The sequence below is a fragment of the Bubalus kerabau genome, chromosome 1 (genome assembly GCF_029407905.1).
Source record: "Bubalus kerabau isolate K-KA32 ecotype Philippines breed swamp buffalo chromosome 1, PCC_UOA_SB_1v2, whole genome shotgun sequence".
Lineage (NCBI taxonomy): Eukaryota > Metazoa > Chordata > Mammalia > Artiodactyla > Bovidae > Bubalus > Bubalus kerabau.
In genome coordinates this window covers 137,677,102-137,690,221 of record NC_073624.1, presented here as the reverse complement: position 1 = coordinate 137,690,221, position 13,120 = coordinate 137,677,102, and positions in this window count along the sequence as shown.

Here is a 13,120-nt window from a genome sequence, read left to right as displayed (position 1 = left end):
CCAAATATCGAAATGAATCCACCACAGGTATACATGTGTTCCCCATCCTGAACCCTCCTCCCTCCTCCCTCCCCATACAATTTGTTTGTGTTAAATGCCCATTCTTTTCTAAAATAATAGTGACCTTTGTTTTGCTAATATCCTCATTTAAAAGCATAAAAATTTGACAACCCTTTAACGCATACCAAGTTATTTTTGGAAATTTTACTGACTTATAAAATCCAACAAGTTCTGGAAGCCACCGATCTTTGCCAACCCCCTCATTTTGTAGATAAGGAAACAGGCCCGGAGAGAAGTTCTAGTACCCAAGTTCTATTCTATGTGTTGCCTCAATGATTTTAAACTTATTTTTAAAAAGAAGAATTTAATTATACCTTTTAATCCACATGTGGTTGTGATTAATGCAGAGAAAGGAAATATAATTGGAAAAGAAAAAGTGAAAGGGTTAAAAAAAAACTAACTCAAAGACTCTGGAATTGTGACATAACAGATTTGCAAATAAGTCAAAGAGAAATTCTAGAACTGTAAAATATTATATCCCAAATTAAGAATTCAATGACAATGGTAATAGAAAATTAGTCACAGCTGAAGAAATAATCAGATAACTGGGAGATAGACCAGAAAAATAACCAAATAATACAAGTTAGACTAAAGGATTGGAGAAGGGCATGGTAACCCACTCCTGTATTCTTGCCTGGAGAATGTTATGGACAGAGGATCCTAGTGGGCTACAGTCCACAGGGTCGCAAAGAGTCAGACATGACTAAAGTGACTTAGCATGCCCACACACACACTAAAGGATATAAAATACAGAAGAGAGTGAAAGACAGGGCACAGAGTGAGAAGGTCCCGGAAAGAAATAAGATAATGGAGCTGAGGCAAAATCTGAAGAGAATTTTCAACAATTTTTTCCAGAACTATGGAAAGAATAAAGCCATAGCTTCAAGAAGTCAAACAGATTTATAAAAGAGAAAAGAACACATCTAAACCCAATTCACTGAAAATGAAAAAAGAAAGAAACCGTAATAGTGGTTTTAAAAAGAAGACTATCTTCAAAGTCATAACAATTAGATTAGCATTGACTTCTCAATAGCAATTATTAAAGCCAGAACACAATGGAGATATATTAAACATGCTGAAAGAAAATAATAGCCCACTTAGAGTTTAGCATCCAGAAAAAAAATAAAATTCCAAAAACAAAGACAAGAGGAAAACATCTTCAGACAAAGGAAAATTGCAAAAAAAAGTCTCTCAGAGTTCTTAACTTTTCATGTGTCATGGCCCCTTTGGCACTCTGGTGAGACCTATGACCACTTTCTCAGAAGGTCTTTAAATATATAAAATAAAATATGTAAAATCACAAAGGATACCAATTTTAGACAAATACAAAATATATTTAAAAAGTGATATAGTGATATGTTTATAAATATGCTGACTGCCGCTGCTGCTAAGTTGCTTCAGTCGTGTCTGACTCTTGTGCGACCCCATAGACAGCAGCCCACCAGGCTCCTCTGTCCCTGGGATTCTCCAGGCAGGAATACTGGAGTGGGTTGCCATTTCCTTTTCCAATGCATGAAAGTGAAAAGTGAAAGTGAAGTTGTTCAGTCGTGCCTGACTCTTTGTGACCCCATGGACTGGAGCCTATGCTGACTAACAAGACCTAAAAATAGATCTGAATAAGAAAATCTAAATAACAAGTATATATGGTAATTTCTGAGTTGATTACAGTAATTTCTAAGAAGGATAAGTTTCTAAAAGTTTATCTCCTTGAGTTTAGTCAGAAAGCTAACTGTGCTAAGTTCTCTCAGAAAGCAAGGACGTGGAACAAAACAATCAGTGGGAAAGCTGACACCTCCTCAAGGCACATCCAAGAAGCAAGAGCCATATTACACAGTGGATGGTACAGATCTTTAATACAGGGAATAAGAAACATCAATCATTGCTTATTGCATAAACAGAAAGTGTAGGTTACACAAGTATGCATGTACCATCTCTATTTTTAAAAATATCCTAACAAGTGTCTTCTCTTTTTAATTGAATAGTTTATTTACAATGTTTTGTGAACTACTGTTGTAAAGTGGTTCAGTTATGCACTTTTATACATTCTCTTTTTATATTCTTTTTCATTATAGTTTATCATAGGATATTGAATATAGTTCTCATGCTGTGAAGTAGTTCAGTTCAGTTGCTCGGTTGTGTCCGACTCCTTGCGACCCCATGGACTGCAGCACGCCCAGGCCTCCCTGTCCATCACCAACTCCCGGAGTTTACCCAAACTCACGTCCACTGAGTCAGAGATGCCATCCAACCACCTCATCGTCTGTCATCCCCTTCTCCTCCTGCCTTCAATCTTTCCAAGCATCAGGGTCTTTTCCAGTGAATCAGTTCTTCACATCAGGTGGCCAAAGTATTGGAGTTTCAGCTTCAACATCGGTCCTTCCAATGAACATTCAGGACTGATTTCCTTTAGGCTGGACTGGTTGGATCTCCTTGCAGTCCAAGGGACTCCCAAGAGTCTTTTCTAACACCACAGTTCAAAAGCATCAATTCTTCGGTGCTCAGCTTTCTTTAGAGTCCAACTCTCACATCCATACATGACTACTGGAAAAACCACAACCTTGACTAGACAGACCTTTGTTGACAAAGTAATGTCTCTGCTTTTGAATATGCTATCTAGGTTGATTATAACTTTCCTTCCAAGGAGTAAGCGTCTTTTTATTTCATGGCTGCAGTCACCATCTGCAGTGATTTTGGAGCCCCAAAAAATAAAGTCTGCACTGCTATGAAGTAGGACCTTGTTGTTTATCTTGTCTCTATATAAAAGCTTACATCTAACCCCAGCCTCCCACTCCATTCTTCTGCTAACCCATCCCCCTTGGCAACCACCAGTCTGCTCTCTCTGTCTATGAGTCTGTTTCTGTTTCATAGATAGCTTCACTGTGTCATGTTTTAGATTCCAGGTATAAGTGATACCATATGATATTTGTCTCTTTCTGACTCGTTTCACTCCGAATGATAATCTCTGGTTGCATCCATGTTGGTGCAGTGACATTATTTCATTATTTTCCTGACTGAGTAGCATTCCATTGTATATATTTACCACATCTTCTGTATCCATTCACCTGTCAATGGACAGTTAGGTTGTTTCCATGTCTTGGCTATGTGACTTTGTGAATAGTGCTTCTATGAACATAGGGACACATGAATCGTTTTAGATTAGAAGTTTCCCCAGGAGTGGGATTCAATAATCATACAGTAATTTTATTTTCAGCTTTCTGAGGAACCTCCATACTGTTTTCCACAGTGGCTGCACTCACTCACATCCCTACCAACAATGCAGGAGAATTCCTTTTCTCTGAAACCTCTCCAACAATTTTTATTTGTAGAGAACTGTCATGTTTCAACATTTTCCTTTGAAAGTATATATATAATAAAGCTTTAAATAAATATTCTGCTTCCTTCCATTTCATTTTTAAAAAAAATAAGATTCTTCCTTTAATTTCCAGATGTTTTTGTTTGCTCAGAGTAGGATTGAGTCTTCTCAAAGCAGTTAGTGTCTACACATAACAGTTTCTTTTTTAAGTTGTCATTAATGCTATTTCTGAGAAAACAGGTTATTGGTATCCTTGTTCAGATTGTATGGGGGAAAGATACATTGTATCAATACAAAGAGACACTAGTTATTTCATTTTAAGTATTCCCTTAAACAGAGCATCCCAAATGTGCTTGATAATTGCCTGTCTATGGCCTTCATGGCTATGGTTGTTCCAGTGGTCATGTATGGATGTGAGAGTTGGACTGTGAAGAAGGCTGAGCACTGAAGAATTGAGGCTTTTGAACTGTGGTGTTGGGGAAGACTCTTGAGAGTCCCTTGGACTGCAAGGAGATCCAACCAGTCCATTCTGAAGGAGACCAGCCCTGGGATTTCTTTGGAAGGAATGATGCTAAAGCTGAAACTCCAATACTTTGGCCACCTCATGCGAAGAGTTGACTCGTTGGAAAAGACTCTGCTGCTGGGAGGGATTGGGGGCAGGAGGAGAAGGGGACGACAGAGGATGAGATGGCTGGATGGCATCACTGACTCGATGGACGTGAGTCTGAGTGAACTCCGGGAGTTGGTGATGGGCAGGGAGGCCTGGCGTGCTGCGATTCATGGGGTCACAAAGAGTCGGACACGACTGAGCGACTGGACTGACCGCACTGATGGCCTTCATTTAGTCCTGAGGTCCTTCTTGCTATTGGCATAAACATTAGCAGGAATAATAGGTGTTTTGGTGAATACTTGAAGATGTTAAATAATTTGAAAAGCTTTTAAGTGTTGAGTTTATTATTTTGCCAAGTATTAAAAGTGATCTGCTTATGCTCATAGCTGAAGCTTCTGCCCTTGCTCAGATGACACGACCGATGCGATCATTACTTGTGGATGCATGTTACAAATCTGACATTCTCCCCAATAGTCATTAACTAGCTCATCATCTTCTTCCCCCGTAAAACCAGATGCAACAACATAATTGACTTCCCAATTTTTCTGGCCCAGATCTACACTGTGTATCATTTCCCCCCATGAAAGCTCTATTCATGTGGCAGAAAATCAACATTAGAAGCAGAAATAAGATTCTTTATTCCCTTCATTTCTTCAATCCAACCCTTAAAACACTTTAAGATTCACATAAAGTCAATACTGAAATGTCCAAATGAGAACTTCCAAAGTATCTTTGTGCCAAGAAGCAGAGTAAAAATCAAATTGGTTCTAAATGCTTCAGGAATGAGCCCCAGATATCATACTGTTACTCATTGTGACTTCTGATAGCTCTAAATTACGAGGTTGTGCCACAACCCTCAAAGTAAGGGCAGGCTTCTTTCTGGACTTCATCAACCCAGAGAGGCCCACCAGGAAAGGAAGAGGGAGTTAATTTCCCACTTACATTTCTGGTGGCTCAGGTGGTAGAGAATCCGCCTGCAATGTAGAAAACCGGGTTTCAATACCTGGGTTGAGAAGATCCCCTGGAGAAGGCAACGGCAACCCACTCCAACATTCTCACCTGGAGAATCCCATGGACAGAGGAACCTGATGGGTCCATGGGGTCACAAAGAGTAGGACACAACTGAGCAACTAACATATACACAGGCTTCCAAAGAAATTTGGAGTTGTTTCAGATCAAGCTACCAAATCCCTATAAATGGGAGTAACAACCTCATTTCCTAAACATTACCTGTGTTACTTTTGAGATTTGGATTTATTATGAAGGTTTGAGCAATCAGGACCATGTTTGTAGATTCTATTAATTATTTATTTTCCATTTCACTTTATCTTGGAGTAACAAATAGCTAATATCTGTGGGATATATACCCACAGAGGTTTACAAAGAAATCACTAATAAAATGCCCAGATGCATTTCAAATTGTCCTCTTCCCTTTTGTGAGAATCAGGTTTTTTAAATGATTTTATTCACCCTCCCACCTGGTTCTCCCTAGGATGCCCTTTTGTTCAGCATTGCAAGGGCATTAGACAGGGCCAGGGTGGCAGTGATGGAAGTTATCTACATTGAGGCTGACCAAAGCTCAGATCAGATCAGATCAGATCAGTCACTCAGTCGTGTCCGACTCTTTGCGACCCCATGAATCGCAGCACGCCAGGCCTCCCTGTCCATCACCAACTCCTGGAGTTCACTGAGACTCACGTCCATCGAGTCAGTGATGCCATCCAGCCATCTCATCCTCTGTCATCCCCTTCTCCTCTTGCCCCCAATCCCTCCCAGCATCAGAGTCTTTTCCAACGAGTCAACTCTTCGCATTAGGTGGCCAAAGTACTGGAGTTTCAGCTTTAGCATCATTCCTTCCAAAGAAATCCCTGGGCTGATCTCCTTTAGAATGGACTGGTTGGATCTCCTTGCAGTCCAAGGGACTCTCAAGAGTCTTCTCCAACACCACAGTTCAAAAGCATCAATTCTTCTGCATTCAGGCTTCTTCACAGTCCAACTCTCACATCCATACATGACCACAGGAAAAACCATAGCCTTGACTAGACGAACCTTTGTTGGCAAAGTAGTCGATGCTTTTGAATATGCTATCTAGGTTGGTCATAACTTTCCCTCCAAGGAGTAAGCGTCTTTTAATTTCATGGCTGCAGTCACCATCTGCAGTGATTTTGGAGCCCAGAAAAATAGTCTGACACTGTTTCCACTGTTTCCCCATCTATTTCCCATGAAGTGGTAGGACCAGATGCCATGATCTTCGTTTTCTGAATGTTGAGCTTTAAGTCAATTTTTTCACTCTCCACTTTCACTTTCATCAAGAGGCTTTTTAGTTTCTCTTCACTTTCTGCCATAAGGGTGGTGTCATCTGCATATCTGAGGTTACTGATATTTCTCCCGGCAATCTTGATTCCAGCTTGTGCTTTTTCCAGTCCAGCGTTTCTCATGATGTACTCTGCATATAAGTTAAATGAGTAGGGTGACAATATACAGGCTTGATGTACTCCTTTTCCTATTTGGAACCAGTCTGTTGTTCCATGTCCAGTTCTAACTGTTGCTTCCTGACCTGCTTGGGAGATATAAAAAGTTCTGCCACACTGAGCTTCCTCAACTGGCAACCCTCATGTTGCCCTTGTTATGCACAGTGAGTTCCCTGTATCCTGGCCTCTTCCTGTCTCTGCCTGCCCATAGCCTTCCCCCAAGGTAGTCTCGCTAGGTCACCTGTTGGTCCACTGCTCATTAACCGCTTATTTCATTTGCATGTGTTATCAGTTGCCCGTAACCAAGGCAACCAGGGATGGCACTTATGCAATCAGACAAGCATTTCTCCCATCTGGTCAGGCCACAGTAGTGTTCTTTCTTGCCTCACTCTTGTGGCAGCAAGAAATACATGATCAGCAAAATCCTTCTCCTTGTCATCAGTTTCTCCACAAGGACTCAGGAACTATACAATCTTCTTTAGGTTTATCAATTAACTTATTTCTTCTAACGAATCTTGATATGTTTTCTCTTCTAGTAGATTGTACTTCCAACCAGTCGGTGCACTCAACATATTTCAAAATCAGAAGAAAAAAATGTACACACAGACTCACAGACAAGCATACACTGTTCTTGGATCACCATTAATGAATGTATCTGCTATGTGGAAGGGAAAAATCTTCAGTGGGATGTTTATTTCTTTGGACATTTTTCCTTATAGGAAGGACAGACCTTCTGGGGTATAACCCACGAAAACTCTACTTTCCATGAACATCTTCTCCTCTTCAGCTACACTCGGACTCTTTTGGAAATTTCATCCATTCTCCCATCTTTAAATACTATATATATTGAAGATTCTTATATCTGTATATGCAATCTGGAACACTCCCCTGAATTTTAGATTCATAAATTCACCTGCCTACTTGACAGCTGTTAGGAATCCCATTGTGAATATTTTTAAAGAAACCGAACTCCTGATCATTTCCTTATCCAAGATTTGTTCTACCTCAGCCATTCCCTTTTCTGTTAGAGGCAACTCCTTTTTTTCCAGTTTATTATGCCAAAATCTGGGATTCACCCTTTATCACTCTCTCTCTTCATCATGCATTAAATTGGTTATCAAATCCCGTGGGCTGTCCTCTCAAAATATATCCAGGATCCAAGCAATTCTTAATCTCTTTAGCCACTACTAACTTGGTCCAGGGCTTCCCTGATGGCTCAGTGGTAAAGAATCTGCCTGCCAATACAGGAGACTTTATTTCCATCCTGGGTCAGGAAGATCCCCCAGAGAAGGAAATGGCAATCCACTACAGTATTCTTGCCTTGGAAATCCATCAGACAGAGGAGCCTGGCAGGCTATAGTCCATGTGGTTGTCAGGAAGCATTTAACAGGAGGCTTCCTGTGTGCTGTTTTGGATCTGTCAGGAATCCTCTGTTCCTTATTAATTCCTGAATATTCAGGAATTAAGAGGAGAGGCAAGCCTCTCCCGGGGCTGAGGAATCCAGTATTTCCTTCGTTACTTGTTCAATATGGTGATAAGTACCCTCTTCCTTCTTATGAACCATATGGTAAAAGTGATTGTTTACAACTCTCTCTCTCTCTCTTTAATATGGATCACCTATGTTTTGTAAGTCTGGAATTTTAATCTTTATCTTTGCTGAGAATAACTACAATATATATGCCCACACCATGTTGATTAAAACACCTTTGCTCCATCAGAGCTTTGGTCTCCGTGTCTTGCTTTCTCTCTCTCTCTCCCTCTCTTTCTCTCAGGCTGATTTTCTGGAGCACAGAGACCCATCGTGCTCATTCTCCTGCCCAAGCTTCTGAGACCCTCTGGTGAAGGCGCACTGTGCCTTCACCCCCTAAAGAGGGCACCAGGTGCCTTCATGAGTGATGCAAGCTCTGTGTCAAAGGGCATTATTGGTTTTCTGCTTAAACCAAGGAATATCAGCCTCTTTCTCTCTCTCTTTTACTTTATCATCAACTCTTGAACACCAGGTTCCGGTCCAAAAAGGACCTCAACATGTGGTCACAGAAGAGTTTACTCAGACTAAACAACAACTTGGTCCAAGTCACCATTATCCCTTTCCTAGATTATTTCAACTGGCTCCCACCCTTGTATCTTTCCATCTTTGTTGGTCATAGTATATTCTCACCATATCTACTAGTATGGGTGAGCTTTTGAAGCTGCAGGTTAAACCTGTTAATATCCTCCAAGGACTTTCATTCTCACTCAGAGTGAAAACCAAAGCCCCTTCATAGCTTATGAAGGTCTAGTTGATTTCTCACTTCATTTTTTCTACCCTCTTGTTCTTGTTCAATCTATGCCAGCCATGCCATGCTCCTTTTGAAGGATTTGAACTTGCTGTTTCCTCTTCTGGAAAGTTCTCTCACCAAATATTTATCCATATGTCTGGCTTCCTTATCTTCTTTAGGTCTATACTAGATAAAGGAGAAAGGAGAAGAAACTAATGTAAAAAAGGGGAAGTGAGCAAAACATTGTATAGTTCAGTTCAGTTCAGTCACTTATTCATGTCCTACTCTTTGCACTCCATTGACCGCAGCATGCCAGGGCTCCCTGTCCATCACCAACCCCCAGAGTTTACCCAAACTCATGTCCATTGAATCGGTGATGCCATCCAACCATCCCGTCTCTGTCATCCCCTTTTCCTCCTGCCTTCAATCTTTCCCAGCATTAGGGTCTTTTCAAATGAGTCAGCTCTTAGCATCAGGTAGCCAAAGTATTGGAGTTTCAGCTTCAACATCAGTCCTTCCAATGAACACTCAGGACTGATCTCCTTTAGCATGGACTGGTTGGATCTCCTTGCAGTCCAAGGGACTCTCAAGAGTCTTCTCCAACACCACAATTCAAAAGCATCAATTCTTCGGCACTCAGCTTTCTTTATAGTCCAACTCTCACATCCATACATGACCACTGGAAAAACGATAGCCTTGACTAGATGGATTTTGTTGGCAAAGTAATGTCTCTGGTTTTTAATATGCTGTCTAGGTTGGTCATAACCTTCTTTCCAAGGAGTAAGCATCTTTTAATATCATGGCTGCAGTCACCATCTGCAGTGATTTTGGAGCCCAAAAAAATAAAGTCTCACACTGTTTCCACTGTTTCACCATCTATTTGCCATTAAGTGATGGGACTGGGTGCCATGATCTTAGTTTTCTGAATGTTGAACTTTGAACCAACTTTTCACTCTCCTCTTTCACTTTCATCAAGAGGCTCTTAAGTTCTTTACATTCTGCCATAAGGGTGGTGTCATCTGCATATCTGAGGTGATTGATATTTCTCCTGGCAATCTTGATTCCAATTGTGCTTCATCCAACCCGGCATTTCTCATGATGTACTCTGCATATAAGTTAAATAAGCAGGGTGACAATATACAGCCTTGATGTACTCCTTTCCCAATTTGGAACCAGTCTGTTGTTCCATGTCTAGTTCCATGTCCTGGTCAGAGCTTCCTGACCTGCATACAGATTTCTCGAAGGGAGGTCAGATGGTCTGGTATTCCCATCACCTTCAGAATTTTCCACAGTTTATTGTGATCCACACGGTCAAAGGCTTTGGCATAGTCAATAAAGCAGAAGTAGATGTTTTTCTGGAACTCTCTTGCTTTTTTGATGATCCAGCAGATGTTGGCAATTTGATCTCTGGTTCCTCTGCCTTTTCTAAAACCAGCTTGAACATCTGGAAGTTCGCGGTTCACATATTGCTGAAGCCTGGCTTGGAGAATTTTGAGCATTACTTTACTAGCATGTGAGATGAGTGCAGTTGTGCAATAGTTTGAACATTTTTGGCATGCCTTTCTTTGGGATTGGAATGAAAACTGACCTTTTCCAGTCCTGTGGTCACTGCTGAGTTTTCCAAATTTGCTGGCATATTGAGTGCAGCATTTTCACAGCATCATCTTTTAGGATTTGAAATAGCTCAATGGGAATTCCATCACCTCCACTAGCTTTGTTCATAGTGATGCTTCCTAAGGCCCACTTGACTTCACATTCCAGGATGTCTGGCTCTAGGTGAGTGATCACACTATTGTGATTATCTGGGTCATGAAGATCAATTTTTTGTACAGTTCTTCTGTGTATTCTTGCCACCTCTTCTTAATATCTTCTGCTTCCGTTAGGTCCATACCATTTCTGTCCTTTATCAAGCCCATCTTTTCATGAAATGTTCCCCTGATATCTCTAATTTTCTTGAAGAGTTCTCTAGTCTTTCCCATTCTGTTGTTTTCCTCTGTTTCTTTGCACTGATCACTGAGGAAGGCTTTCTTATCTCTCCTTGCTATTCTTTGGAACTCTGCATTCAGATGCTTATATCTTTCCTTTTCTCCTTTGCTTTTGGCTTCTCTTCTTTTCTTACCTATTTGTAAGGCCTCCTCAGACAGCCATTTTGCTCTTTGCATTTCTTTTTCTTGGGGATGGTCTTGCTCCCTGTCTTCTGTACAATGTCATGAACCTCCACCCATAGCTCATCAGGCACTCTATCTATCAGATCTAGGCCCTTAAATCTATTTCTCACTTCCACTGTATAATCATAAGGGATTTGATTTAGGTCATACCTGTATGGTCTAGTAGTTTTCCATACTTTCTTCAATTTAAGTCTGAATTTGGCAATAGAGAATTCATGATCTGAACCACAGTCAGCTCCCGGTCTTGTTTTTGATGGCTGTATAGAGCTTTTCCATCTTTGGCTACAAAGAATATAATCAGTCTGATTTCAGTGTTGGCCATCTGGTGATGTCCATGTATAGAGTCTTCTCTTGTGTTGTTGGAAGAGGGTGTTTGCTATGACCAGTGCACTCTCTTGGCAAAACTCTATTAGCCTTTGCCCTGCTTCATTCTGTACTCCAAGGCCAAATTTGCCTGATACCGCTACAGACCTTGGATGCCAGGTATCTCCTCTAGGCTACTCGCAGCTCCAGCACTGCGCAGCCTCCCTCACCGCCCCCGCGCCGCATAAAACATTGTATAAATGTTTATTTAATTCAGTAAAGTCAGGCAACTATATCATTTTGTAAGAGATATACCATTGCTGTGAGATATATCATTGTCTAGGAGAATCCCAGGGACGGGGGATCCTGTTGGGCTGCCGTCTATGGGGTCGCAAAGAGTCGGACACGACTGAAGCGACTTAGCAGCAGCAGCAGCAGGTGATAGATAAAAATCCAGATAAACAAAAGGCATCTAGGAATAAAAATGAAAGTAGAATGAAATCTAAGACAGTGAATAAAAAATAAAATGCAAAGATTTTACCTCTAAGTCCCTGAGAGGTCCTTCTGGCACAACCTCAGGAGTTCCCTTGTTATCCTGATATTAAATTAGAGAACTCCACGTAGGTAGCTATTTCCATTGTTTCTATTATGTTTATTCTGGGTCAACCTTTTACTGGATTGGAACGATGACAATCAAACAGAAAAAGATAAGCCAGAAAGTAGTGATTCAAAAGGTTAGGCTAAGAATTGAAATGCTCAAAAAGACGTAGGAGGATTTAAAATATTTTTTCAAAGAACCATTTAACAGGGAAGAATGCCCTTTTCTAAATGTAAAAGTAGTGGCAGTAGAAATACTTGCTAGTTCACAGAATTGCGTTGGCTTGTAAGAAAGTTATTCCAGAATGAAATCCAAGTGCTTATCCTCTTCCTACTCATATGTCCTAACACAGAATATTTTGGAAATGTAGCAGGCCAGAAGAATACCACTTTGATCCAAATATTTATCTTAGTAGACTATCCTTAACCAAAATTATTCAAATGTTCCTTAAAATTGCTTGAAACTGGACAGCCTCTCAGGGTCTTATTTGACTGTATCTGTTATTTTTGTAAGCAAAGTGCCAATGGAGGATGAAAATTTACCTCATAAAAACTAGAAATGCCAATTTGAGTGCAGATTTTTTATTCTGTAGCAAAATTTCTGTAATAGAATTTGTCTTTGGGAATAGCCATTTGGGCAGGGTCTTTTATTTGCACAGATATAACACAAGGACTCACCCATTTCTCTTAGAGAACACTGTTTCTGACCCACGGTTAGTAATATGAAGTAGCTATATGATTGTACCTTTACAGATTAAGACTTTTTTAGGGTTATTTTATTTTATTTTTTTTTGGTTTGGTTTTATCTAGACATCCCTATCTACAGAAGAGTATTGTATTGTTCTTATGAGGGGTGTGTGTATGTGTTTAAGAAAGAAATTAGAAGCTGAGATGGTTGATGGCAGGAGAGATGAAGAAGCAAGTCTGACATATCTTCACCTCAGGCTGGTAGTTGGATCATTAAACAGAATGGATGGGCTTTGCCAGCAGCCACTCCCTCCTAATCTTCTAACCCCCACCCCCACCCCCAAAGTGACATACCTCCAACTGTAACAACTCCTGTCAAATATTTCACTCATTCTGTCCCATGACTTGGGAGCCAGACCAAATCCTATTAAGGGCCTTCCCTGTTGGCTCAAGGGGTATAGGATCTGCCTGCAATGCAGGAGAGGCAGGTTTGATACCTGGATTGGGAAGATCCCCTGGAGAAGGGAATGGCTACCCATTCCAGTATACTTGCCTGGAGAATTCCATGGATAGGAGCTGGACCAAATCCTATAAACAAAAAGGTAGGGCATTCCCCTAAAGAAAAAGCTGTCTTCTCTGTCAAATCACTGAAG